The sequence below is a fragment of the Podarcis gaigeae genome (assembly GCF_964106915.1).
Source record: "Podarcis gaigeae genome assembly, chromosome: 4".
Lineage (NCBI taxonomy): Eukaryota > Metazoa > Chordata > Lepidosauria > Squamata > Lacertidae > Podarcis > Podarcis gaigeae.
The window spans coordinates 62241658-62267952 of NC_139677.1; the positions used below are offsets into that span (position 1 = coordinate 62241658).

General features: G+C 40.6%; 1 protein-coding gene and 1 long non-coding RNA gene across 4 annotated transcripts in view; both read right to left on the reverse strand.

Moving 5' to 3' along the window:
* The window catches only part of LOC310843811 (uncharacterized protein), a 171885-nt gene that overhangs the window by 19601 nt on the left and 125989 nt on the right, over positions 1-26295 (reverse strand). Inside the window, exon 6 of one of the 3 annotated variants that reach the window (XM_083737577.1) lies at positions 2580-2678. The exons of 1 other annotated variant lie outside the window; for it this stretch is intronic. The gene's annotated coding sequence lies outside the window, so the exon portion shown is untranslated. Of the gene's footprint in view, positions 1-2579; positions 2679-17213; positions 17713-26295 lie in introns of those variants that run through there. One more of the 3 variants, XR_014563652.1, reaches the window with a different exon arrangement.
* Positions 4904-10046, reverse strand: LOC310842755. The gene is made up of 2 exons (XR_014563340.1): positions 5933-10046; positions 4904-5894 (listed from the first exon to the last, which is right to left on the reverse strand). It is a non-coding gene; the product is annotated as an uncharacterized lncRNA (long non-coding RNA).

Genomic DNA, 26295 nt, shown 5'->3' on the forward strand with positions numbered 1-26295 from the left:
GAAGACAGATGGAATATTAAGACAGAAGTAGCAGCTTCACTATTTGCATAACAGATATGTTAAATGCTGTTTCAGCCAAGAAGGTCACAGTGTAATATGTTTGGTTTCTCAACTAAATGTGGATTTTTAGTTCTTCATAATGCTCATGCCCAACATATGGGCAAGCATGGCCAATATTCAATATGGAAACAAAACTGTTGAAGTTTGTCCCCCTAGAAGTTTGTCCCCTGTGCAAAACTGCTCTGGGAGCTCAGAAAATGAGGAAGGCAGACCATAGCCTGTTTCTGCAGTCCATTTCTTTGGAGCTTGACACTGGCAAGAGAGTGCTATATGTGAATTAAACATGGTGCAATTGATTCCAGCCCAGCTTCACACCACTACAAATGTTATGTCTGTCTTCAATCTCAGTTGATTGACAATAGGATAACTTGAAGAGGGAAATGTAGCATTAAGAAATGTTACAGTGCCTTTCTCATCCAATATTAATTCAGTATTTTGTGATAATTAGTTCAATGCCCATGATTATATCAATATATTTGTGCCTTACAAATATGCCAGGAGGATCTCAGTTAGAACAAGGCCATCACCGATTGTACCTTTACCTTGGAAAAGGTTTTTTGTGTGTACATAAATAAAAGCTTAATCATTTTATTTTATTTTAATGTTTTTAAATGTGGTATGCATTTTTTATGAATCTCATTATGTACACATGTTTTCTATAAAAAAGAACATCAAATGAAGAAGGGGTATACAACAGAGAAGAAGCAAGCAAGACAAATGGTCTTCAGACTAACATACATTTAGAGTGTAGAAGGGTCTCACTTGAAAGAAAAGAGAAGATTATTTACTTATGCAGAATTAATTGAAGAGTAGGATGATTGATTTTGTTATTGAAAGTGATTATAAACCAGTTTATTTGTAACAACCTAATCACTCAAGAGTGAAAATGTTCCACTGAAGCTATTTAATATTTTTCTCTATTTCTTTTGTTCCAATTTGCGGTCCAGTCAGGAGTGTTAAAGGAATATTTAAAATGATTCTGTAGAATAAAAAGAATTCTGTTTCTTCATTGTGCTTACAGCACTATATTCCAACATGTGATGACAAAATAACAACAATTGGCAACTGGAATGCTGCAATACTTTTATCTATCATCTATCTATATGTCTGTCTGTCTGTCTGTCTGTCTGTCTATCTATCTATCTATCTATCTATCTATCTATCTATCTATCTATCTATCTATCTATGAAGGACCCATATGGATTGATGAAAAAAGGCAGCTGGAAACCAAATTGCACAGAAGGCCAAGGAAGCCCCAAAGCACTTCTAAGGTTTACAGTACGTCCCAATCTGGAGGGTGTGCCCAGATAAAAGAGTATAGATCTAACACTTAGAAACTGGGCAATTGCCATTTTTGTTTAGTGTACTATTTAGATGTAGCTGGGATATTGCTAGGTACTCAAAGGACTTGAGGCACAAGTCAATGACACATATTTCCATATACTAATTTATATGCATAGAAGACTCTAGGCAAATTAAGATGGAGGGCTGCACTGTACCCAACTATCTGACAAGCAAACACACCACTTACTGATGACTAAGCTAGAAATACAGTGATGGTGGATATACCACAAATACACATACATTTCATATGGAAATGAGAGAGCAGCATCAATCCAATCACAAAATAAGAGGGAAACATTTAAAAGCTGCTAGAGAAAGTTTTTCCTTACTTCCTTGGCCTATTTACTTTTATTTATAAGAATAAAGTAAGTGGCTATAAATCAGGTTTTGAATTGTTCTATAATTGTGCTTTTCAAAGTAGATAATTAAATTGCTATGCCTTTGCAAAGGTCAATATGTTGGGCTAGCATATATTCATCTCCCTAAGGCATTTGCCCTTATTAGCCATGAATCACTGTTTCATGAACTGAGCCTTTTGGCTTCATCTCACAAAGCCTAAAATTATAAAAATTCATTGAGATCTACTTCTGTTGCTTAACTTTATTACTAATTAACCCTCATATGTCCCTTTATGATGTAACTGAAGCTACCAATGTTATTGCTCCTGTATAATTGGAGAGAGGATATCCCATAGGTTTATCTCATTGCTGTATGTCATTACAGAGATTCCACAATGAAAATTCTTTCAGATTCACTCAGGAATATTGTCTGCAAATGGGAAAAATATATTATTTGTAACTATGAATATCTTATCTTTTGGGGATGTATTTTTTCCCACCACTACTGCCACAATACTTGCATCATGGTGTCCATGTCTGAAGGTAATCCATAAACCATATTTAATATAGTTTCTATTGTTTGTGACTCAAGTGGCCTTTTTGGTGCTTTGTAAGATATTGATCATTATTTATAGTCCAGTTATATATGTGGCCAGCATGATGCAAGCTTTTTGGTACAGGTGGCAGCCTGGTTGAGTGGCTTTAGGTTTAGAACAAGAAGGATTCTGTCCTCTTTTCCTTGACCGATGATTCTTCACCCTGCCGTTTCTGTGGTGCAAGATAATGCAAAACAAGGGCAGAGCCAGCCCTGTCCAAACAAATGAAAATGCCTCCCACTTTTATAATGCAATCATGCAACAGCTGAATCTGGGCAATGGTCCCTTAGCCACTGCAGCCACCTAGGCATGCAGGAGCAAGGCTGGATACAGGCACAGCCTGTAGGTATTAAAAAGCATGGGTGTCAGAATGGCCAGACATTGCCTGGGAAGATCCACCACATAGAGCCATATCTCCTGAAGGACTCTGTAACAGATTGTGTTGAAGTCCATTGAGTGGTCCAGCAGAACCAACAGGGATATTTGTTCCCTGTCTAGTTCCTGGCATATGTAAGTGTTGTTGTCGTTAAATTCTCTCAAACATTCTTTCTGGCACATGTAATCTACCAAGGTAACCAAGACAGTTTGAATCCCAAAACTGGGCCTGAACTCAGATTGGAATGGAGCTAAATAATACTACTACTAATTTTATTATTGCCCATCCAGCTAGGTCGCCCCAGTCTCATGCCAAAATCCTGGAATTAAGTTGCCAGCAGCCACTCTGCCTCTTTGTATAGAAATAGTAAATTAGAGAGATGCCTGCAGTCTTCCCTAGCAGACTCCTTGCAGTTACGGTGCGGTTTTTTCCTCAAGTGAGCAAGATAAATCATAGAGTTGGAAGGGACCCAAGGGTCATCTAGTCCAACCCTTGGATGAAGAATTGTAAACTACAAGATTTCACCTCCCAACCAAGATGTGGAATTTCTAAAACTCACACAGTTTTGAGGGAAGGGGAATATCATTCCCAGCATCCAAGGATCATTGAGGTCTAAGCCAACCGGTGCCTCTGCTTCCACTCCTGCCATGCTAGAAGCTATGGAGAAAAGAACACAATATGTGGGCAGGATACTTCAATGCATCCTGAACAGTGTTCAAGTGCACATTGCCCTCTACACCTAACACCACCGATCTGCAGTCATGTGGTCTATGAGCTATAATATGCAGCAGTTTGTACAAAATATTTAATAGGAGGAGGCAATCAAGAATCCTGCAAGTGCAGGTCCTGTTTGGGAAAACTGGCTATCGAAGACACTGGACATTATGAGGGCAGTTGAGATGTACCAGGGCAGAGGGAGGGGTGTTTGAAAATAAAGGGAAGATATCTGCATACCTTTGAAGCAGATCAAATATAGTATTCTATGTTAACTAGGACCTCATCAGGGAAGGGGAATGCTGTTTTATTACCTTGAATGCAATGTGCCTGGCAAAGGAATGAAACAAACAGAATCTGGTATAGAATACTGCTTCTCTATCCTGTTAAGTTGGAACATTTAAGTCCCACACATACCAGCTCTCTCTGTATGCGTAACAATAGATTAGATATAGATTTTTAGTTTATAAATAGGAATAGCTGCTAAACATGTTTTAAAACTAATTAAAATATCTAGGTGATAAAGCAATTATTAGATCTCATTGATTCTGATGGGAGAAATTTAAGTATTTACCTAATGCCTTCATTGCAATCAATGGAGCTTAAACATGTCTGAGTTTAGCTGGATTGTGTTCCTATAGTTTAAGGAAAAATCAAATAATAAAGAACTGCTGTAGACTGAAAGTCTGTAGCTATTATAAAATACTCTGAACTTAAGTTTTATCAAAGGTTGTCCTCTACTTGCAAGTGACTTTTGCTCTATAGCAAAAAAATGATTCCCATGGATATTTAGCATATTTCAAGTTCATCCAAAATAAACAACAAAATAAGTTTTGATAACAGCTAAACTTGGGCTTCTTAGGATAGCTTCTATAGCAACTGAGTTTGTTGCAATAGATCTTGTATTTTTGTTTCCTGAAAAGGGAAAAAGAGCTTTTTTGGGAGGGGAATACTCATGAGATATATTATTGCTGATTCAATTGTGAATATTAGCAGCCAAATGTTAAGCACGTTCACTTATAAGTACATTCCACCATGTTAAATTGGTATCCAGCATAAAACTACTCTAGAATGTGAAAAAGTCACATTTTACAAAGTTTTATTTGATGACTTTCTCAGTGTCCTTCCTATTGTTGTCTTGGAAACATTCTGAGATAACAAGATATTGTTCCAAATCCATATCTCTTTTTGGATTACCCACATGTCTGTCTTCCACTCAGGTGCCTAGTAGCTTTCATTTTAATGACTTTCTGAGGTCTCCCTAGGGTACAGAAATGGACTTTTCTTGTCGTAGTATTCAAAGATCTAGAGAATTCCCCTTGTGCAGTTGCTCTTAGTGTGTGTACAAGCATCAGGAGGGGATGTCAAGGCAAACTTTCAACAGAACATCATCAATGCTGACCCTGCTGCTACTGGCACACTGAGCAAGCTAATTTTGGGTACACTTCAACAGAAAAGATTCTCACACATTCTAATATTGTGGACCATCCGTTTCATTATATCTTTTGTTTGTTTATTTGTTTTATTTTAAAATGTAGGCCCCACCTTTCCTCTTCTTGACTAATGCCTACGATGGGTCAGCATTAACGATTAAAAGCAAAAGAACAATAAAAACTGTATAAAACCACAAAATAACAGTAGATTAAACACAGAGAAGACAAAGCCCAGCAGAGTGAGTTCAAACAGCAGGCAGACAGAAGCCAGATTGCCAAAAATGTTTTCAGAAGGGATCAGATCATTAGGGATGCAGCCACATTGATCTCCTAGGGTACTACACTAAAAATAACCTTTCATCTGTTCCCCACTAAACGCAACTCTGATGAAGGATGGCTGTACAGGAGGGCATCCCCAGCTAACCATAGTAGACATGTATTGTTACATAGGAAGAAAAAGACAAATAGATATCAAGATTCTACACTAGTTTTCTGATGCAAATACCTGGTTCCGGTCAGAATTTTTGCCACTGCATTTTGTACTGGCTGAATATTACAGTAATTCAGTCTTGATATCAGGCTTAGAGGACTGTGACCAGGTCTGCCTCTAATTATTAAATTTAATACTCAACAGACAACTTTATCTTATCAAACTGAAAGCAGCAGATTGGCTCCAGTGGGATAGCTGTGCAGCCTCCAGCTGCCCACTCCAGCCCCAACCAGGCAAGCAGCAGCAATGCTGGGGTTGGGAATGTGTGTTTGCGGTTCCCCCCCACTACTCTGGCTGTTCCTAGAATCCAGGGTGTGTTTTTAATCAAAGTGTACCTTTATCAGGCAGGATGAGTCAAGGAATGAACAGTTAGATGTCATAGTCCAAGAATTTGATCCATATCCTTTGGCTGTACAAAACCTAAAACATATCTATAACAATAGAGTAAGTAGCTGCCAGAAGCACAAGCTATAGTAATGTTTGAAGCAGGCCAATTAATGGTATCGAAAAATGGGAATAGCACACCAGCAGTTTCTAAATGGTCTCTAGAGTTTTAATGCTTAGGAATCTTAGAATGGTACTGTATGTCCTTCCCTAGTCTTATAGCACACTTTCATCCAAGAAGGCATCATAAGAAAAGGAAAAACAAAACCGATAGTGAGAATTGGTCCTTAGTGGTGCAGTAGACATCCTGCTGTGTTAACCACAATAGATAAAACATTTTATGTGGCCTTCCTAGATAGGCAAATTATTATGTATATGCGGTGAGGACAATAATTTTCAATGGCTCAGCAGACCAAATGTGAATCTTAAAATTGCAACTTAGACTTCAAAATAAGGACGAAAGTCATGGAAACATTTTCCCCATGCTGAAGTTAGTTTATTATCAGTGCAGTTTAGAAATGACAGCAGCAAACAAAGCAAGCACATCCCCTTATTGCTTTTTTAAAAAATGGGAGAAGACAATTTGGCTAAAATTGAGGAAAATCAGAGGGTAGGGTTTGTCCTTAATGGGGTTTGTCCCAGCCTTCAAGTATTTAAATTGGTACACTGATGCATTTTGGTGCATTGTGAATTCTCAACTCGCTCCCGGCATCAAGATTCAGGGCAAATTATTTCAGTTATTTTGAAAAGGGAGATAAAGTGCTTTTCAAAAAAGAAAGGATATTGTGATCATGATATAGTAAACAAAATTCTTTCCTTTGCAGTGAGATTGGAACCAACAGTTCTGGAATAAACATCACAGTGTTCAAAAATGGAGGGTTAAAAAAGAAAAAGATTTCTCAGAGGTTCAGGTACTACATAAGAAGTGCATCAGTGACCTGGTTCAGAGTAATCCCATTGGGGCATATTTCCAAGTGTCTGTTAAGGAATTAGAAAAAGAAACAGATGTTTTCTATCAAAAACTAATGTTGAAGAGCTACCATTACTCTTTTCCTAAGCACATATTCTAGACTGTAATCATGCACTCCCTCCTTTTGCTTTAATAGAAGCAGCAGAATGCAATAATTCATATTCTGGCTTGTTGACACAGCTTGCTTCAGCTGTTCACAGAGTAAGTTGTTTGTTCACTGAATCTCTGAACACGTCAGCACTCTGTAGACAAACAAAAAGGAGCTGTTGGTTTTGACAGTGGTTGCAATTGTCTACCACCCTCCAAGGGACTTTGAAAACCTGTAATAAGTTTACAGAATCACATGCAGTAAATTTTTACTGCTGCTAACTTTGACACTCTTATTTCCATTAGGAGAAATAACAGACTCCCTACAATTTCCTTTGTGCAGGCAAAGTAAAATAAGGGCACAATCAATCAAAATCTGAATGGAAATGAATAGGGGCTGCACAGAGTATAGCTTTGGGGATTTCATGTCTTCCCTATTCGTTGGAAATGATGCTTTTCAAATAATTATGCTATTTTTAGATTTCGGTTTAGGAAAAAGCAGCCAAAAGATTATTATCTGAATAGATCAGCATCCCTGCTTCACAGCTGTTGGCAAAATTTAGTAAGCACCACTTCTGTATAATTCTCAACCATGTCTATGGGATTTGCATGACAGGAACACTAAACAATTGCATTTTGTATTATGTATGAAAATCTAGGGCTCACGAATGCTTAGGAAGCAGGTGAAATTGTCAGTTAATAATTGTTTCATCAGTTTGCTATCTTGTGAACTGGTTCACAGGATCATGCCTTTAATCCCCTTTGATCCCTAATATGTTCTACTCTTCTATTCCACAATTACAGGGTTGACTCCAAAGTTTTCATTCCAGTTATGAAAAGATCTTCCATTCCAGGAATAAGAAAAATGGGTAGTGGGTTTCTCTCTATAGAGAGTAATTGTCTCATTTAGTATGCTTATTATGCTGATTTCTGACAAGTGGTTCTAGACGTGAAGATCATCAGAAGAAGCCTCGAAGGTGCAATCTGTTGGGAGTTTATTGGAAGCAACACTTTTTGAATTGAGATTCTTTGTCAGATTATATACTTGCAACGAATAACACAGACTGAACAATGCACATATTTGCATATTTACGTAAATGCCATTGAACTTAAATAGGGCTTACTCTCTAGCAAGTGTTCTTAAGAGTTCCAGCCACAGTTCCTCTGATGAAAGAACCATCACTTGGAAACTTTTGAGCCCAATAAACTAAATACTGTTGATGTGCCATCAGGCTTCTACTTTTGTTTTGTGTAAATATCCCTTCTCCTTTGTTAGTTGGGACTGGACCACACTGAATCATTTGTGCTTTGAATTCATTTGTGTTTTGCATGGAAATAATACCCTTTCTTGTGTATTCTTGGTTTTTTGACACCACTGTGTCAGCCATTTTAATTTTTTAAAAAAAAAAACTCTTTATCCCGGTATATTGAGTCTACTTCACGCTTCATCTCATAAAGCAGATTTTATCCTAGAGAACAGAGATGGGGAACCTGTGGCCCTCCAGATGTTGGGCTACAGCTTTCCTTGACTGTTGTTTGTGCTAGCTGAGAGACTGATGGGAGTTGGAGTCCAACAACATCTGGAGAGTCACAGGTACCCCATCCCTGCTGTAAAATCTTATTCATCAACACTGTTGTTAAAAAGAGATGTGCCAGTACTCATCTCTCGATAAAAGTGCAAGGATACCAGCACAAAATGGCTGCCATGAGGTGATGGTTTTCCATACTGGTGAGTACAATCACAAAGTAATGATGGTCAATATGCAATTTGAAAGAATGCATTACATTGAAAATTATGCAGCATTTTTTTCAATTGTATGCCACCTAAGAACAATAGAAAATAATCATCCATCCAAATGTGCATAGTACCTTTAAAGTAAGAAATAGGAAAGCTTTTAGCTAGAAAAATACCACATATTACATAAATACAGTATCAGCATCACCAGTAGCTAAGTAGTGCCTCTCATAATGCACTTGAGGCAAGTGTTTCAAAATTACTTATGTTAGACTCTTAAACAGCGAAGGATACAGTAGTTGCCAGCTTGAAGGGGTTAATGTTGGATGAACGATTCCAACATACTGTAATTGCTTCTGATTAGTTTTATGTTGTAATGAAGCAATAATGACCAAAATGCAGGGCATTTCTGGGGGATTCATGAGTGGCTGGTTTTGCTTCAGGCCATTAACCCCACTCATTAATACCTCTGGAAGTGCACTGTGCAGAGGTTGTTATTGTTAATAACAGGAATGCTACAAAAACAATTGCCAGCACTGTAAAATTAGCTGATAAACTCAGAACATTTGCAAGTTTGCTAATGTGGAGCTTTGTTTCCATTTCAAAAGTAAAAGGACTTCTTCATCCAAAACCCACAAGGAAATATGGAACATAGCACGTTTATGTGAGAATGTTGTATTCTTGTGCTAGACTGCTCCATTGGAGAAAGGAAGAACAATTAGCCACTGCAGTACGTAGCTGACCATATAGGAGATAAACTAGAATACTTAATCACATATTGTTTTTGTACTGTGCACCACTTCCTTCCCTAAGATGATGATAAGAATAATTATATTTACATGAATTCATCCTGTAGGAAGTGAATGAAGGAACATTTCCTCCCTTCCCTTCTTCAAGATACAGAAATTGAAAAATGACTGCAGAATATTTTCTACTAAAATAATTTAACCAAGCATCTGTGCGTATAGTACTGGCTAAAACACTTAAAAACACACAGAAAGAGGATACAGTAAGATAATTTCATCTGTCTCTTTCTTAGAGCTCCATGCTCTGATGGTGAGAGGGCACAACTCAACAAGATGTCTCTTTTCTCCTGCTGGGAGAAAATCAGCTGGGAGTATGATTTTGCTTGGGGGGGAATGTATCAATTCATTTGGAATATTTGTATCCTGCTCTTTAGGTCTCAAAAGCCTCCCAGAGCAGCTAAACTTACACACAGAGCAGCTAAAGCCTAAACACACACTGCTGCTGCTGCTGCTGCAATCAAATTCGGAGTTTCCAGTGGCTTGTGTTGTTGTTTAGTCGTTTAGTCGTGTCCAACTCTTTGTGACCCCATGGACCAGAGCACGCCAGGCACTCCTGTCTTCCACTGCCTTCCGCAGTTTGGTCAAACTCATGCTGGTAGCTTCGAGAACACTATCCAACCATCTCGTCCTCTGTCGTCCCCTTCTCCTTGTGCCCTCAATCTTTCCCAACATCAGAGTCTTTTCCAGGGAGTCTTCTCTTCTCATGAGGTGGTCAAAGTATTGGAGCCTCAGCTTCAGGATCTGTCCTTCCAGTGAGCACTGATTTCCTTAAGAATGGATACATTCGATCTTCTTGCAGTCCATGGGACTCTCAAGAGTCTCCTCCAGCACCATAATTCAAAAGCATCAATTCTTTGGCGATCAGCCTTCTTTATGGTCCAGCTCTCACTTCTATACATCACTACTGGGAAAACTATAGCTTTAACTATGCAGACCTTTGTTGGCAAGGTGATGTCTCTGCTACATTTCAGTAAATAACCCTCCTGCCGCAGTTCCCCCATCAGGACACTATAAGTTGTATCCAACTAAGTCACTGCATGCACAGGAGAACCTCTGAAAATGAAACAGAACTTCCCTTCCATTTCCCCAACCTCTCTGCTCACCCTCAAATCTGTGCCAAAGGGCTGGAGGACCCCCAGAGCAAATGAAGGAAGAGGAAGTTCCATTACACTTGCATAAATTGTTCCATGTGCACAATGATTTAGCTGGATACAACCCTATGTGTCTTGCGTAGTTTGGTCCTGACTTTCTTGTATTGCATTATCTCCAACACAAAGTGCAGAAAGCCTGGTGACCAACCTCAAAGCCCTTGTAGCATGCTGAGGGCCCAACCCAACATTGACAGGATTGAAGGATTTAAAAAGATAGTTTCTTGAAAGCACATAGCCACACCAAATTCTTTTTCAAAAAATTTATCCACGTCCACCATTCAAATGCTGGTATTGATCTTGTCTAATTTCACATCTTTTTGGACATGCTTTTGACTGCCAAAATTTACTAATCCAAAGCAAAATCACACACCAGCATAATGAAAAGGGGCTTTCCTCATTCACAAGTACTCTGTTGCTTCAGCAGAAGCCCCAAACCGCTATATCAGTGTAGTTAAAGATGGGGAAACTCCATACTTTTGTAGCAGTATGGATTTTACAGCAGAATTTTAGGCACAGGGAACAGAAGAAAATGCAAGAGAAAATGATATGGACAACACTATATGCCAGTTCCTGATGATTTGTAACAAGGGGGCAGCCATAGCTATAGAACAAGCCCATTGCAAATAAAACAAAATCAAATCAAATTTGAAATGGAGATGTGTAGTAGTTGCTCTTCCAAAATAATGACCTGCCAGGGCCAATCTTCATGCTATTAAGCTTAATGCACAGTATGCAGCTATGTCTCCACATTTCCTTTAATTACAGATGTGAAAAGGTGAATGTTTTCTGACCTACAGCCAGATTGTTATCTGGCCTGCAGCCCACGGGGAGAGAAGGTTTATCCCTTTCCCACCCCCATCCACAATCAGGATTGACCTGCTCGCCCCTCCAACTTGGATAGGAAGCCTAGACACCAATGGAAACCATCTCCTTAAGTGTCCTAACTGTGCAGTGACCCTGATTTTCATACTGATAGTACCAGAGGGCAGACGAGATACAAAATTCTCCTCCCTGCAGCTGTAATGAATTAAATAAAGTCTGGAGATGTGCCTGTATGCTATACATTAAGCAGAATGTGCTGCTTTGCCCTTAGTACTAAACAAGAAAAAGAAAAGAAAATGTGTGATAATATAATTTGAAATGCAAAATGATCAATTATAGCATGATTTGCATAGAAAGAGAGGATGTGTAAAATAGGTTTAAAGGATGACCACCTAACAGTACTGTGTATTTACTGATATTTAAATGAAAATTGTGCAAGCTCTAACCCTTTCATTCTAGAGCCTGTCAAGTGCGTAGCATAATCTTGACTTTCAATATCCGACCACTTCCACTGAAGACATTTCTACGTGCTCAAGTGTTGTAGTCTTTAGTCATGCCAGCAACCTCACTGATTCTCATGGAAATCCCAATTTGCATGATATTCCAGAGTGCTTGCACCTAGTAATGGGCCTGGTTGTTCTTATATCCATGAAGTATATTTTCCAGCCTCATTTACTGCATTTGTGCCTTGAACTTACAACTAATATATGGACTCCAAACATCATACAAAGAAAAATCTGTATTGGTTTGCATTCAGATATACAGAAAAAGTAGATATTCCCCAGGAAAAATTAAGACTGCAAGACATTATTAGTGTCAAATGTGACACTTCACAGAATCAGGGTTTAAAATGATTTAGAGTACAACTGGTTTTCACTAACTGAAGAACTGAGTTTTCCTTCAGGTATATGTAGTGGAAAATATCCAGGGGTAGCACTATGGACTTTAAATTGTTTTAGATGAGGGAGTTCTGGAGAGTTGTACAGTGGTACCTTGGGTTACATTCGCTTCAGGTTGCATACACTTCAGGTTACAGACTCCGCTAACCCAGAAATATTACCTCAGGTTAAGAACTTTGCTTCAGGATGAGAACAGAAATTGTGCTCCAGCGGCGCAGCAGCAGCGGGAGGCCCCATTAGCTAAAGTGGTGCTTCAGGTTAAGAATAGTTTCAGGTTAAGAACGGACCTCCAAAACAAATTAAGTTCTTAACCCGAGGTACCACTGTAGTCTTTGTAAAATTTGTGCACACTGGACTATGGCAGCCAGCATAGCTGTTAATTTTGCATTAGGTCCTACAAAGAACGCCAGGATGCTTTAGCAAACCCACAGCTCTCATTGCTTCTTTCACTCTCCCTCTGATTCTCTTCAAATTCAAACTGCCAACTGTCTCACATTCTTATCTCCTCACTGCAGAACACTGGTCTCAGATTCTATCCCTGCAGGGAACTCACTTATTCAGGATAGGAAATGTCTACAGGCATTTAGGAACTACAGATACATAACATTTCTCTGCTTGCTCAAAAGGAGCTTGATCATTTGTGCAAATGATTGACATTTTGTGGGCACTTTTGAGTATGTACTGCCAGGTCTATAGCCCCCTCCCCTTTAACTGCTCTTTGATGTGGCAGGAGAAAGAGAAGATAGGTGCAGTGGATGAAAATTGATGCTATTCACGTCAGTTTCTAACAAACTATCAACAGAAATGGATACTTCCCCTCTGGGCTCTCCCAGTTGTGGTGTAATAGTAAACGGTGAACTGCAGGAGGTCATCACAACAGCCTCTATAAACATGTCTCCAGTCAGAATCCACAGCCTCGCCACCAAGAAGAGTCCAGAAATGCAGCAATTATGTGAGAAGTGATACAATTTAAACTGCTTGAAGGAAGTAGGAACCTATTCAAAGAAAAGAAAAGAAGTGTGAGGATGCAGCAATGATGTGCTTCCAGGAATCTTTGCAGGACCCTCCCCCCCCGGACAATAAACAAGGTCAGGATGGAGGGCCTACCTCTCCCCTCAGCGTGCAAAGATAGAGCAGAAATGCCAAGAGGAAGGTATGGACTTGAAATGGAAGCAGAAAGAAGAAAACTGAGAAAAGGAGGTAAAGAGAAGGAGAACTGTCAGGACAGCTTAGGGGAACAGATATAAGAGGGTGGTGCCCTTTGAAGAAACAGAGATTTCAGAGTCAGGGTTGGGGACAAAAAGTGCAGGTGATGAACCTGTGCAGCATAAGGAAAGTAGAAACTCAACAATACAGCTGCAAATAAAACATTTTAAATGTGTTTTATGTGTGATAAAAAATGTGGCACTAGATGGCGATGGTGAGCCTTATGGAAAATTCAATGTATTTTAAAAAGCCATTTTTAAAAAAACTTTTTTTCTAAAAAAAGAAACAATTTTCAGAACATTTTTTTATATGTGTGTAGATTCCACCTAGGCATGGAAAATAGAATACATGTGAGATAACTAGCCTCATATAACCAACATGCTTAAGTCTAATGCTTAGGTTTTACGGCCTGTGGGTCTTCTACATTGAGAAGATGGATAAATGCTATTTGATTACAGAGATAAGGCCTACTTTGCCTCTGTCTTCACCCAAAAAGAAAGCAGTGTCCAACCTGGTGATAACACAATAAATAATGCAAGGAGGGAGCTGCAGATAGGAAAATAGGTGTGAAGGGGAAACCTAGCTACTTTAAATGAATTCAAACCACAGGGCCTGATGAGCTGCACCCAAGGATACTGGAGGACATTGTGGATGTAATCTCAGAGCCTCTGTCTATAACCTTTGAAATTTCTTGGAGAATGGATAAGGTCGCTCCGGACTGGAGGCAGGAAAACGTTTTTCCCCATATTCAAACAGGGGGGAAAGGAAGACCTAGGTAACTCCTGACCAGTCTGCTTGACAATACCGGGACAGGTCCTAGAGCAGATAATCAACTGTTGGTCTGTGATTACTCAAAAACAAGCCATGCTAGAGGAATCTCATTTCTGTTTTAAATAGAGTTACAAGCATGGTGGATCAGAGGAATGCTGTGGACATAGTGTATCTTGATTTCAGTAAGGCTTTTGACATGGCTGTCTTAAGCATATCCGGCACCGTGGTGCAAAGATCTCTCCGGCGCCCCCCCCCCCGGCCACTCCAAAACAAGGGAGGGGGCTGTAGAAAATGTCTTCCTCCTCCCACCACCCCTATCCCCGGCATGGTGGCAGCGATCAAGCAGGAAAACATGCTGGTGGGCAGGCTCTCTGGCATTGGGGCACCTGAGAAGGCAGCCTGGGAGGGCTGCATGCCACCTTTCGCCAGGAAGCAGCAGGAGGACAACAACAACCGGGAGCAGGGCCGTCTTTAGCAGATGCAGAGGCTTGGGAGGGAAGTGCAGCTTCCTTCCTAAGCCTCTGTGGGTATTGCTGTCTTCCTGTGGAGCCTTGGGAAGGAAGCTGCACGCCCGCCAGCCATATAGTTAGCGGGGTGCAGCTGGCGGGCATGCAGAGAAAGGGGAGGCTGCCGGCAAAGCCACGCAGCTCCCCCACTTGCTAGGGCGCCCCTGAAAGGCTGGTGCCCTGGCGCAACAAACCACTAAGACCAATGGGAAAGACGGCTCTGGCTTTTGACAAAATCCCCCATGGTATTATTGTGAAAACGTTGGCAAAATGTGGGCTTAATGAGGTAACTGGTGGATATGTAGCTGGTTGACTGACCGAACCTGAAGAGTGCTCTCTAATTATTCCTTGTTATGCTGGGAAAAAGTGGGGTGCTGCAGCGTTCTGTCCTGAAACCATTGTTGTTCAATGTATTTGTGTACGACTTGGACGAAGGAATTGAGGGGATGCTCTTCAGATTCGCAGATTCTATTATTCTATGTACTTGAGTCCAAAATACACAAGGATGGTGTCACTATTGCTGGAGTGCATTTGTTGATTTCCTCTTTCAAATATTTGTGAGCTGCAGAGGGAAAGTACTGGCAACCAACTGTGAGAATTTTGAACAAAAACTGGCAAATGAATATGCCATTCACATCTGACAGTATCATGTACTCAAGTAGAAAATGTAGCATATGGAGCAGCACATAGGTCTGGTGCATTTATTAGCAATGCATTGTAGTTACTGCCATTTCAACTCTTTATTTGTACGTAAGTAAAAAAAAAAAAAGGTCCCAAATGCAAATTATTTCATTGGAAGGACAAGGCTGTGTTCAAAATTGTGTGAGTGTAAAACAAAGCAGGACAAAAAGACATGTTTACTACACATGCTCTAGCACTAACACCTCTCTCTGCCAGTGTTTGTAGCAAAACACTTGAGATTTTTGAAAGCCTATTTTCTCCTTGGTGCTTTGTTTCTCATTTCTGGCTTTGCATAATTATATAAAAATGAATTCTTTGCTTTGTTTTTTTAAAGGAGATCTGAACAGCAACTCTAAGCAAGAACAAAGCATTTAAACCTAGATACATATAGACCTCCCACCTCCTCACCAAAACCTAGTTGGTGCTTTCCTAGCTTTGGAAAGGAAGCTGGAGTGTTCCAGGACCCTGCCAGAGCCCCAGAGACAGCCTCAGCAGAAGTTTTCAAAGAATCACAAAACATGCAGCAAAGTCAAGCTGGGTATATAGGCTGTTAGAGCTTTTAAACATCCTGTCCTGAGCCGCTCTCCCTTTCTAACCCCCTTTTGAAATGAACATAGTTTGGTAAGTTTACATGGCTTTTCTTTACAAACTTCCAGAGGTCAGATTCATGCGCTCTATATGGAGCTACCTTTGAAGGTGAATTGGAGTTTACAAATAATCAGTGGTGTAGCCTGGGGGGTGCAGGGGGGGCCGGCCGCACCGGGCGATACATCTGGGGGGTAGGGTTAGGGGGCACAAATCCATGGGTTAGGGGGCGCAAATCCACGGGTTAGGGGACGCAAATTACTTGCCTTGCCCCGGGTGCTGACAACCCACGCTACGCCACTGCAAATAATCCAGAATGCAGCAGCTAGACTGGTGACTGGGAGCAGTGGCTGGGACCATATAATACCAGTCTTGAAAGACCTACATTGGCTCCCAGTATCATCATCATCATCATCATTTTTAATTTGTATACCGCCTTTCTATCTTACAATACTCAAGGCAGCTTACATGCTGAAGAAACAAAAAATGTACATTTTATAACAATCTAATGCAATACAAAAATGTGATAATAAAACATAACTTTAAAATAGGCAGCCTACATCAAAAAAGTAACATTCAATAATAATTAGAATATTATAAAATAATAACAACATATAAAAGTTAAACAGAAATCCACTCAACAGTTATAATAATATCTAAACTATAAGCAATAAAACGGCAAGCCACAGTACATAAAACAATACAATACACATTGAGAAGCAGAGGGTAGAGAAAGGCAGGTGGAAGGAGGCCTTGCCTGATGGAGTCTCTCCCCTCGCAGTTCTTCCTGCAGGCACAGCTCCCTTATGAGGAGACCCAGGGCCGGAGGGTGGGGCAAGGCAGGTGGAAGGAGGCCTTGCCTGATGAAGTCTCTCCCCTCGCAGTTCTTCCTGCAGGCACAGCTCCCTTATGAGGAGACCCAGGGCTGGAGGGTGGGGCAAGGCAGGTGGAAGGAGGCCTTGCCTGATGGAGTCTCTCCCCTCACAGCTTAGGCGGCAGATGCACCAGCGGCAGCGGCTCAGGCGGTGGAGGCACCAGCGGCCGAGGTGCAGGTGGTAGAGATTCAGGCGGCAGAGGCCCCAGCAGAGGCACAGGGGGTAGAGGCTCAGGCAGCGGAGCACCAGTGGCAGAGGCGCAGGTGGTAGAGATTCAGGCGGCGGAGGCACTGCCAGTAGCAGCAGAGGTGCAGGTGGTAGAGGTTCAGGCGGCAGAGGCACCAGCGGCAGAGGCAGAGGCTCAGGCGGAGGAGGCACCAGCAGCAGAGACGCAGGTGGTAGAGGCTCATCATCATCATCATCATTTTTAATTTGTATACCGCCTTTCTATCTTACAATACTCAAGGCGGTTTACACGCTGATGGAGTCTCTCCCCTCACAGTTCTTCCTCTAGGCACAGCTCCCTTATGAGGACTCCTAGGGCCAGAGGGTGGGGCAAGGCAGGTGGAAGGAGGCCTTGCCTGATGGAGTGTCTCCCCTGAGGGACAATTCAAAGTTTCAGTGCTGACCTATAAAGCCTTAAATAGCATTAGACCTGTATATCTGAAGGAGCGTCTCCACTCCCATCATTGTCCAGACACTGAGATCCAGCACTGAGGGCCTTCTTGTGGTTCCCTCACTGACAGAAGTGAAGCTACAGGGAACCAGGCAGAGAGCCTTCTTGGTAGTGGTGCCCACCCTGTGGAACACCCTCCCATCAGATGTCAAGGAGATGAATAACTATATAACCTATATAACCTTTAGAAGACATCTTAAGGCAGTCCTGTATAGGGAAGCTTAATAAGATTTAATGTTTTATTATGTTTTTATATATGTTGAAAGTTGCCCAGAATGACTGGGGCAACCTAGTCAGATGTGCGGAATACTATTATTATTATTATTATTATTATTATTATTCACACAATATTCACACACACAAAGTAATGAAAGGAGGAGTTCCTGCTGTTTCTAACTCAGTTTTCATTTAGTAAACCCACTAATGCAAATTCCAAAGCAAATTCTCCATGTTGCACGCTGGAAAGGACAGTGGCTTGTGGGTGACAGTGTCTGTGACAATTCTATTAAGTAGTTCATGCTCAATAGTGCAGGCCATGTACCTGGTGACTACAACAACCCTAGTGCTAGACCCTATTGCAGGTTGGGGGTCAAGCTAACAGAATACGAGAACCCTGCAATGTTATCCCAACATTAAAGTTTTGGCTGAGAAAATAGCATATAACACCTCTGCAGTGATTTTATTGTTACTATCCCTACTGCAGGTTGAAAGGCTATTTTAAGAGAGACTAGCCTACAGCAAGCTCTGTCCTGTAGTTCTTTTAGTATTTCTGTTAATTTTGCAGGGCTGATGTGAGGCTGAAGATGATTTGGAATCCCCAGCAGAAATTCCCCACACTTCTCCAGTTTCAGCAAAACTGGGCCATGAGATCTTCTCCCAGGTCGAATCAAACACTTAGTAGTATGCAAAAGTTTCATATTCTACTGACTCTCATGCAGACTGCTTTCACTTTTAGATGTTTGCAAATGAAAAAAGAAAATGAACATTAGGTGAGATCAATGCTAGAGCATAAACTTCTGTGTTTGATGATCTGCTATTTTTTAGTTCAACCTTCTCTGTAGAGGCAAATTAAGGGGAGCACGGCTGGTTCAGTTGCACCGAGTGTAGAGCCTAGGGAGCTGCAGGGGGCGCCACAACCATGTTCTAGAATGGAAGGCAAGATGTATGTGCAGGAGAAGGGTTGGCATCACACAGGGCACTGCTAAAATTTGAGACCCCAAGGTCCACCACTGCTCTCAACCACAGTATCAGGAATTCCAGGATTGTAGGACAGTAGTGGAGAATCTATTTTTTGTGTGCAAAAGGTCCCCAATTCAGTCCCCAGCATCTCCAGGAAATATTGGCAATGGTAAGGCTGCCTAAAACCCAAGACAGCTGCTTTCACTCAGTGTCAACAATACTGTGCTAGTTAGAACAATCGTCTGACTTGGTATAAGGCAGGTTCCTATGTTCCTAACATCATCAGCATCATCACTACAGAGTCACAATGGCTCTTTATTAAGGAAAACACTATGCACAACAACAAAGAAATGAAAAGCACTATGGTCATATAAGAGACAAATTCTATTAATTTCATGGAACCTAGCAATGCAAATAAGCTGCAGTTCTACTATACCAATACAAAACCAATTACACATTTCTGCCATAGTCAAAACAAAACAAAATTCCTTCCAGTAGCACCTTAAAGACCAACTAAGTTAGTTCTTGGTATCTGAAGAAGTGTGCATGCACACGAAAGCTCATACCAAGAACTAACTTAGTTGGTCTTTAAGGTGCTACTGGAAGGAATTTTTTTTGTTTTGACTATGGCAGACCAGCACGGCTACCTATCTATTTCTGCCATAGTTCTTGATAAGGAATTGGTTGCTTTAGGGCAGTGGTGGCGAGACTTGGCCCTCCAGCTGTTTTTGGACTACAACTCCCATCATCCTTAGCTAACAGGACCAGTGGTCAGGGATGATGGGAATTGTAGTCTCAAAACAGCTGGAGGGCCAAGTTTGGCCACCACTGCTTTAGGGTGTGATCCTTAGCACACCTGCACAGAAAAAAAGACCTATTGTAATCAGTGAGACTTATTACATAGTAAACATGGTTAGGTTTGGGCTGTATGTTTGCTTCTGTTGTGTTTGATTCATGAATGCACATTTATTATAATAGTTCCAAAGAACTTCTTAACTTAATAATTCTTAAATAATTGACGACTGGCTTGCCCAAGGACGGATATTGACTCAGCCATCAAAGTCTGTTTCCCAACTCATTGCCTGTAGCTGAGTTCATTATGCAAGATGAATCTGAATATCTGTTTTACAGCTCCTAATCCCAGTTCATACAAAACCCCAATTGACTCTAAAGCCAGCAGCAAGAGCTTCACTTGAGTATATAAATATACATACACATCAGATAATATTTGTTAGTAGGGAACTTCTGTATCAAGTGTAGGCTGCCAGCTATTTACAGCTTTGGAACTTACAGAAAGCAAAGATGAATTGCCTTAAAATAATAAATGTACCATACCAGTAATATAAGAATGTGCTCCCTTTGCATTCATAATACTGTGTTGTTAACATCTTTGTATTTAGTAACAATCTGGTGCATTTTAAGGTTTAACTTGCAAGAGGATGTACAGTTCCCTTGATAAATGTTCTCATCTGGTTTTATGAGTTGTGTGATGATTTCCAGTATGTCATCACATGATTCAGTTTTTATGATAGCACCAAGTACCGGTAATCAAAAATGTACTTGGCACTTTTAATCCAGTCTGGCCAGAAAGACAGATTGTTTAACCACTTGACTGACGAGTTCAAAGTTGAACAAATGCCCTGCTAGGTAGGACCAAAAAGCCAACTAATCCAGCAAAAACCAGAAGCCTCTGGGAAGCTCATGAGTAAAATGGGGTTTAGATGGCATCCCTTTATCTCATTAGGAGCGTTCACACATTTAATCAACAAGTGTAGAATCTTAGTGCACTTGGGTAGTCAACTAGTTGAGCAACACACTTGTACTTGTCTGATGAGTAGCTGAAACCTGGTGCAGATGATTTGCACCCAGGTGAAACATAATGTGAAAATATCCCTAGTAAGTTGCTCTTAGGATATTCATAAATATACTTTCTTTGTATAGTGAGGCAAGGAAACTGTGCCCCTCATTTTAATTTCATGTGCCCCTTAGGCACCTAAGTAGACCCATGGCCTGATACCAAAAGCCTCTGCCAGCAATTAATTCAGGCCTCTGGTAAAAGTGACCTGTCTCTTCCCAGCAACCCACTAGGTCAGTGATGGCCAAACTTGGCCCTCCAGCTGTTTTGGGACTACAATTCCCATCATCCTTGAGCACTGGTCCTGTTAGCTAGGGATGATGGGAACTGTAGTCCCAAAACAGCTGGAGGGCCAAGTTTGGCCATCACTGCACCAGGTGGAAGGAAAACCAGAGCAGAAAGAAAAGAAAGGGAGAGAAAGCAGTGGGTACATTTTGCTCTGGTTCTGTTTCCCACTAGCTTCAACCTCCAACTCCATGGCTGGCATGAGGTCATGGCCTTGCTGAGGACCCTGATGGAGATGGCAAGGGGGAGGAAAAGGCCATGAATCAGAGCCCTCCTGCCTCCTCTGGAAGTCTCTGCCAGATGGTGGGGGTTGTAGCAGTGGTTGTAGCATGAGTTCCAGAAGTTAATTATGCCTTGTTTAAAGAAATTCATTGTTTTTGCTGTTAAGTCCTAAACTTACAGCTGGTAGGTTGGGTGGTCCCCATTTCTAGTACAAAGACAGGTAGAGAAGTCTAGTTAATTTAGCTCATGAATCAAAATCCCTTGTTCTTGATCTGGACGCTGTAGTTAGTGCAGAATGCTGCAACACGGTTACTGCTGACAGGAGTAAAATTCTGTTAGCATATAAATTTCTGCTCAGAGATCAGAAGTTTTTGCTAGCAGGCCAAATTTGAGGTGGTCCTATTAGTACATCTGCCTGATAACAAACGTTGGAAATGTAAAGAAACTGAGGGTACATTCTTTCACCTCTGGTGGACGTGCCCAAAGATTAGGGCTTTCTGGGAGATGATATATAATGAACTGAAAAAGGTATTTAAATATACCTTCCTTAAGAAATCAGAGGCCTTTCTCTTGGGCATAGTCGGCCAATTGGTGTTAAAGAAAGATAGAACGTTTTTTATGTATGCGACAATAGCAGCAAGAATACTCATCACAAAGTATTGGAAAACACAAGATTTGCCCACCTTCGAAGAATGGCAGATGCAAGTAATAGACTACATGGAGTTGGCAGAAATGACTGGCAGAATCCGAGACCTGGGAGAAGAATCGGTGGAAGAGGACTGGAAGAAGTTTAAAGACTATCTGCAGAAACACTGCAAAGTTTATGAATGTTAAAATGATGTTGGATATGAAAATAATATGACATTAGGGATACAGTTTGAAAAAAATATGCAAAAATGTAATAGAAAAAGGGTGAAAGACCAAAGTTATATTATGTCAAAAGTAAATAATCTGTTAAGGGTGTTTAAATATAAGGAGGAAAGATTGTAGACATAATAGAATTATTTTAATAATTAGAAATGAGTTTTGAAAGAGGGTAAGGATTTGTGGTATCTGATTGAGTAAAGAGGAACACAAAAAAGGGAGGCGTGAGGAAGTCAAGAAAGAAAGTTAATTAAGTATGATTTTAAAAGCTGGAGTTTTTATTTTTATTTTTGTTCGGTGGAATTTTGTTTTTCCTGTACCTAGTTTTGCAGAGCTGTTTTATGTGAATTTTTGATTATGTTCTTGTGATGGGTTAAGGGGATGCTTGTGCGTAAATGGCTGAGTTCTTAACTCCTGCAATCAGTTTCTAAACTCTCCCCGTCCGCGGAGCCATGGGTGCATGGCTGCCTCAATCGCTGGTCAGTGGGCGCTTCCGGAATTTACGCCAACATAGGAGTTCCTTAACGGAAACCCTCTTTTTGGAATCTCTGCGTGACAGTTTCCTGCACGGAGTGGGCGTCCCCAGCGGAGGTCCAGAAACCTCTTCGCTGTTCTCACTGGAAGTATCTTGGAGCCATCCCTCCGACTGAGTTTCTGCAGGAACTCTCTCTCTCCCCCTGCTGGTTCCTTCCTCAGCATCCGAGGGTCTCCTAACCTCCTTGAGCCCTTCCACCACCTGACTCTCCGATGGCAGTTCCCTGACAGTTCTCTTTTACTTTTCTTTTTTTTGGTTGTTATGTCTTTTCCTTTTTATAAAACCTTAATAAATATATTTTTTTTAAAAAAATAAATAGCTAAAGTGGTGCTTCAGGTTAAGAACAGTTTCAGGTTAAGTGCGGACCTCCCGAACGAATTAAGTACTTAACCTGAGGTACCACTGTATAAATTTTAAATTTATTGTTGCACATTGTTTTAAATGTTTGTTTCCTTCTGGGATTGTACCTCCAAGTGTGTTTTATAAGCTGGTCTCTGACTGTAATAAATTATCTATCTTTCTACTGCCATGCCAAAAACAACAACTTGGGACTAATTTCCTTGCCTTACCTTATATATGTCCTCTTGACCTCTTTGATCTGCGGAAATGGCACTCTTACAGGGGACACACAAAGCTTGTTCCACATTTCTAAGAAATTGGTTTTTTGTGTGGCAGCACTTACACTCTGTAAGCCCATGCCTGTTAACCTCTGGCAGGAGCCTTCACTGTACAGGCAACTCCCCATTTACATGGAGGCTGTGTTCCAAGGTACCGTGCATGTCAGCAGGAGGTGTGGAAGCCCTCCCCACCCTATTCCGCTCCTGCTCCGTCCCCTTTGGGTACCGAAAACTAAGGGTGGGTGCTGAACGTGCGCAAATGGGAAGTTGCCTGTATTTGGTTTGGCACCTGCTGGAAATATTTTTGTTTATATAGGTCTAATCAGACATGTAGAATCTTGACATATGTTTTGTTTCTATTTAACAATTATTCTTTTTAAATCATTTTTTGAATATTTTTAAATACTTGTTTTTAATGCTAATTTTAATGTTTTATTTTATATTTCTGTAGACCACTTAGAAGATGTTGCTTTTTTTCTTACAATCAGACAGAATATAAAACTTGTTAAATAAATAAATAAATGGACATGTGTGATATTTGGACTTCTGGGAAATACTGTACCATAACCAAACACCTTTTTGCTTATTTCATTTTATAGTTTATTTTTCTATTAAATTTAACAAAAGTCCACTGGTGTAAGAGGAATAAACTACAAAGACTTGCCATGTGTGAAAACCTGTACATTCAGAAAACAATCAAATGTAAATGATCCCTACCAGAAATTTAACTTCCAAGAGAAAAATGTTTTTGCTGTATTGGCTTAAGATATATGATCTTAGAGTTCAATGTGTGACGTATTTTTTTAATTAAATTATATTAATAATGGCCACCTTGGTTACACATGACTCTATAAAAGGTGTTCGATAAGAGTCTGGTATTGCTTTGTTAATTAATTTCCTGTGATAAAGCTTACAAATGGTGGCATTTTTCCATGGCATGTTGAACCTACATAATAGGCCATCATTCTAGCAAGACTGTGCAACTATTAACAACAAGGCTTGCTATGCTCACTGGGTTTCTGCTATTAAGATTTTTAATTTAACTATAAATAATATTGACAACACATATTGAGGAGGATCGAATTAAAATTCTACCCCAAAATAATAACCTTGGGCCGATTAAGAAATGGCATCCAGTTCAATCATTAAACCGGAATTGAATTTTAGAGGATATGGCTCCATGATTAGAAATACCTGAACTGGTTTTAATTGCTTTTTTAAGACTGTTGGAAAACTCTCCCCTCAGAATAAGTAGAACAGAAAATGATGCTAGGAATTCTCTGTGTTCCAAATCACTTATTCGCTGGCACAGCAAGTCTTTAGATTGGTCCATAAAAACTTCAATCTTCAAACCAGTATTTCTGGCAAGGAAGTGGTTTGCGGTTTTAATCTCACAGGTGTTCAGTGAAACTTCTGGCTGACTTTTTATTTGTGTGCCCTTGGATGTACATCTAGCTGCAGAATGCTGAACATGTCAGTGAATCTTAATATTCTCCTTAATGGGACATAAAAGCAGAAATAGTAAGTAAGGTGGTTTCTTGATCATTCAGAACAGACTCAGAGAGGCTCTAGCTGTTTAAGCTTAGCCAGCCAAAAAAAAATTATATGTGCAGAAAGATATGTGTGTTCTTCAATCTAAAGTGCCATACAGAGCTGCCTTCTCTTTCTGTCTTGAAAGGAGATTTGATGGGGCGTGAGATACCAGGCAGGCAGAAAGAAATGGCTAGGACAATGGGGAACTGGCTTTATGACATATCCCAATATTTGAGGGGAAGTGTCAATGTCCACTCAACTCACTGGTTGAGTGAATGGCCTGCAGCTGACCTACTCCTATTTTGGTTTCAATAGTAAGAGCCAGTGTTTTTTTTTCTAAAAAAAAAATGTTTAGGGGTACTCTCATTTTCCTACTGATATTGAAATACTGTCCCTCAATGAGGCCAAACTTAGACTCACTAAATGTTTAGGGGTATGCGTACCCCTATGTACCCCCAGAAAAAAAGCACTGGTAAGAGCAACTATGTTTATGATTGCAGCAATTTTTGCTGGAATATAACTCACATTCTAACTGACTTCTGCAGAATTATATGATATTCTTCCACTCAAGGATGAGATCTGTTGCACAAGCTTGTGCTGCAGCGCAGCTGGCTGAAATGGATAACATCTGAACAATGCAAATACCTTATTTTGTTTTGCTTAATTTGCTTCCTTTTCATGAGGTCTGGGCACCTTCCATAAGATAGAAAAATAGATCCATAGAATTCTAGTAGGCACTCGTTCAATTTACATTTGGATTCATTAAATGTTAGATTAGAAGGTTTCCAGCGGGCAAATATCATGTAAGAGCATCAATTGCCAGAGCTTTGCCAAAAGCAGTAAAATGTCATCACTACAGTCAGGAACACCAGGATTGTGCTGAAATATCCTTCAAATTGTTGTTGTTTTCAGCATTTCAGCAGCTGCATACTTTCCAAGCATTAGTATCATCTGTTTATGTTAGAGCTGAATTGAATGTTCCACTGTGAATGTTTTATGGGAACTCTGAGGAGTCTTTGGAGGGCAAAAGAAGAAAACATTTTGGAGGAATGGGAGGAAATTACGAAATTTGCAGAGGGAAGAGGTGGGTTTAGGGTTTAGGGCAGAGCAACTGCTTCCCCCACACAGGGTGCTGAGCCACCCCCTTCCCAAAGCCTAGCTGGTACTTGTGCAGGAGATGGGAGGGCTCTAGGACCCAGCTAGAGCCCCTTGCACCTCCTTCCCAAAGCCCGGGATCTCACTGCCTTTCAGAAGTCGGCACAAGGGCTGAAGATGTGTCCAATTCTGGCCTTGCACAGGGTATAAAATTACCAAGGTCTGCCCCTACAGAGGGCAATATTTTGTTTTGGCTTTTTTATCATAAAAGCAGCAGCATCAATAGAAACGTTTGCTTATTTTTTGTTTTTCTAAAACTTTTTTGCTACTGTGGTGGTAGAGGTGTTCTGCTGCAAAAATTACACGGTGGCCAAGGAGACTCCTCCTCCTGCCCTGCCAAATTTACCAAGAAGACCCTATACTTGCACTAATGACATTCCCTGTCGCAAAATGCGCCCAGAACAATGGGAGTTTTGTACACTGAGTTTTATTTATCATACCTATCTGTACATATCAGGTGAGGAAGGATGGAACACCGGAATAACAATGTCAGCTTTTGACACCACTGAAACTAGTCACTAAAAGCATAATAATAAAAACATTCA